Genomic DNA, 3,641 nt, shown 5'->3' on the forward strand with positions numbered 1-3,641 from the left:
AAAAAAAAAAAAGGATAAGAACAGAAATTCCTGAATTAGTATACAGCTATATAGAAATAATAAATCCAAGAATAGATTCCTTAAAAGATAATCACTTAGAAATTAAGAGCAGGCTGGTTATAGGTGGCTCATATCTACCTATAATCCTAGCACTCTAGGAGGCTCAGGCCTGAGGATTTTGCTTGAGCAATATCAGGTCTCAGGAGTTTAAGACTGGTTTCAATGAGACCCTGCCTCTACTAAAAATAGAAAAATTAGCTGGACATTGTGGTAGGCACCTGTAGTCCTAGATACTTGGGAGGCTGAATTAGGACTGCTTGAACCAGAATTTGAGGTTGTTGTGAGCTAGGGTGATGCCATAGCACTCTAGCCTGGACAACAGATTGAGAGTTTGTCTCTAAATAAATGATAAGAGCAAATAATTTGATTTTTTACTACTAAACAATATATATTTACAATAATCTGGATACTACATACTTTTGACTATTCAAAATTATGAAGAAAAATTTACATTTACTTAAAATGTTCAAGATTTTCAGTGTACATCTTCAAAAGGGTTTGAATATCATTGAAGTAAGCACAGTAATTATGCAACAAAACAGGCCAGTGCAAGGATGTAGCAGCTCTAAGGTGTGGGGCCTGAAAGAAAAGCATGACCCTCCACTGGCCTGTTTCCTCACCATGACAATGAGGAGGTTGCATCATGATTCTGCTGCTCCCTGTTTTAAAAGTCACTAAGTGGGTGGGTAAGGGCACCTGGGATGTAACATCTCTACCAATAATAACACCATTAGCAACAATAATAAAACATACTATAGTTTTTGGAACCATAAATGGGCACTTACATATACCATCTCTATACCCAAATGCCTGCCACTCTCACACAGGATAATGTGTGTACACACACAAAAATGGTACCTTGTAACCACCTCTGGGATTACAGTGAAGAGAGAAATTAAGAATGGAGGGTACTTTCAGTCAGGGTCCCAAAAGTAAAGAGATGGTAAACACAAGTTAGAATAATCTAAGGAGCATTTATTTATAAAAGGAATAATTTAAAAGTTGGGGGGACAAGATGGCGCCAAAAGCAAAGAAGGAAGCTCCTGCCCCTCCCAAAGCCAAAGGCAAAGCAAAGGCACTGAAGGCCAAGAAGGCAGTGCTAAAAGACATCCACAGCCACAAAAAAAAAGAAGATCCGTACATCACCCACCTTCCAGCGGCCAAAGACTCTGAGGCTCCAGGGGCAGCCCAAATATCCTCGGAAGAGCGCCCCCAGAAGAAACAAGCTTGACCACTATGCCATCACCAAGTTCCCCCTGACCACTGAGTCTGCCATGAAGAAGATAGAAGACGACAACACACTTGTGTTCACTGTGGATGTCAAAGCCAACAAGCACCAGATCAAACAGGCTGTGAAGAAGCTTTATGACACTGATGTGGCCAAGGTCAACACCCTGATCAGGCCCGATGGTGAGAAGAAGGCATATGTTCGACTGGCTCCTGATTATGATGCTTTGGATGTTGCCAACAAAATTGGGATCATCTAAACCAAGTCCAGCTGGCTAATTCTAAATATATAACTTTTCACCATAAAAAAAAAAAAGTTGTGGGGTAGAACCTCCAGGGATAAAATAGAAACCAGGACTACCAAAAGCAGAACAATACTGCTCCTGGAGGCCCAAGATAAGAAAGGAGACAGAGATTTCTAGAATCCAAGTAAGACACAGGATATCCTGATAGGCAGATAAATATTGTAACCTCCTCTTCTCTGGCCCTTAAATCTGGACAGCCTGGAAATCCTTCATCTGGGGCAAAGAGCTAAGTATAAAAGAGTAAAGGATGGATCTAGAGAGGTAAACAGAAGATACCTAGCCCAGATTCCTTTCAACTTTATATAAAATTAAACACACAAGAGGATACATAAGTACAATCTCTTTATTAAAATGTTACACAGAGGCTCAACGCCTGTGGCTCAAGTGGCTAAGGGCACCAGCCAGGTACACCCAAGGTGGCGGGTTCGAATTCAGCCCGGGCTCGCCAAACAACAATGACAGCTGCAACCAAGAAATAGCCGGGCCCTGTGGCAGGCGCCTGTGGTCCCAGCTACTCCGGAGACTGAGGCAGGAGACTCGCTTGAGCCCAGGAGTTGGAGGTTGCTGTGAGCTGTGACGCCACAGCACTCTACCCAGGGGGACAGCTTGAGGTTCCGTCTCAAAAAAAAAAAAAAAAAAAGAAAAAGAAAATAAAATGTTACACAGAAAGCTCAAGTGCCATCCTCCATTGTGCTGGATCCTTCTCCTTTCCAGAAGTAATCACTATGTTGTTATCAGTTTGGTGGGGTTTATTGTTGATCTTTTTCTAAAGAGACACACTGTAATAAACTATAAAAAATTGTTTTACAGCATGCTACTTGTTGAACATGAATGGTATTACTCTGTTATTCTCCTCAACTTTTTCCCATCATTTTCAGTTAAGTTAGAAAACAACACTCAAGAAGCCCAGATGGATGAGGTTGAGTCTCCTCTGAGTTAAGCTTTACTTCCATGGTTCTCAAAATAGGACCCTCCCTCTGAGCTATATTAACATCACCTAGGAATTTGTTTAAAATGCAAACTATCAGACCCCACCCACTGAAGCGAATCTGGTGGTGCTGCCCAGCTTTTCAAAAGCCTCCCATGTGATTACTATGCATGCTAACGTCTCAAAACCACCACTCTGTCTCCTGACTATTCAAAACCTGCTGGACCATCACCTGGGTCTTTCTTAGAAACTGGCATTTTAAAAGATCCCCCAGTCTACCTCAGAACCATAAACCATAACCCCAATCCATATTGCCCTGTACCCACCCACACAATGTCTAGGAGTGGTTTCTACAGATGGGAGGTGAGGGAAGGCAACAGAAAGAGCAGTGGTTTTAATCTCTTTGAATATGAATCTATCACTTATCAGTGCTGTGGGAAAACCATCAGCACTGCTTGCCCTAATTACAGCATGTTAGCGGTGTCATCTTTGCAACAGACAGCACATAACTACCATTAAACCACCTTAGAAATGTACACTTTCTTGGGTGTCAGTGTTACATTCTAAGTTATTTTTCTTTTAAAATAAGTGATTTTCAATTTTAACCCCAGGCATAATAAAATTACCAGGACCACCTCAACCTTTGTTTGTATCAATCACTAATATTGTAGTGGGAACCCTTCACCTTAAAACAAACCAATAGGGATGTACCTTACCTTTTCTTTTTTACAGTTTTTGGCCAGGGCCGGGTTTGAACCCGCCACCTCCGGTATCTGGGGCTGTTGCCCTATTCCTTTGAGCCACAGGTGCTGCCCGATGTACCTTACCTTTTCTATTCTAACAAGGAAATCTTTACCAACACCTACAAGTGTTATCTATCCCCCACCTCCATCTAGCTTGAAGGGAGGGAAAAATATTTCCAGTATTCCACCTTTAACTTCCTGCTGCCTCCCCTAAAGGCTCATAGATTTTTTTAAAGACCTACACTGTAAGGCCCCTGCCTCTGCAGACTACCTTTACTCCTCTCTTATTTTCCTCCACTGAGTTTCAGGGCTGTGGCATTGCAAACATGTCAACTCTCCCAGAAAATCTACAGATGAACTATTAGTTCAATACATACA

At 41.9% G+C, this 3,641-nt stretch overlaps 1 pseudogene across 1 annotated transcript; it reads left to right on the plus strand.

The window, feature by feature from the left end:
- The first annotated feature begins 1,075 nt into the window (after positions 1–1,075).
- Positions 1,076–1,603, plus strand: LOC100943733 (annotated as a pseudogene). The gene has a single exon (XR_002772163.1). The product of XR_002772163.1 is annotated as a 60S ribosomal protein L23a pseudogene (transcript).
- The last annotated feature ends 2,038 nt before the right edge of the window (positions 1,604–3,641 follow it).

The sequence above is a fragment of the Otolemur garnettii genome, unplaced genomic scaffold, assembly GCF_000181295.1.
Source record: "Otolemur garnettii isolate 467f Iridium unplaced genomic scaffold, OtoGar3 scaffold00014, whole genome shotgun sequence".
Lineage (NCBI taxonomy): Eukaryota > Metazoa > Chordata > Mammalia > Primates > Galagidae > Otolemur > Otolemur garnettii.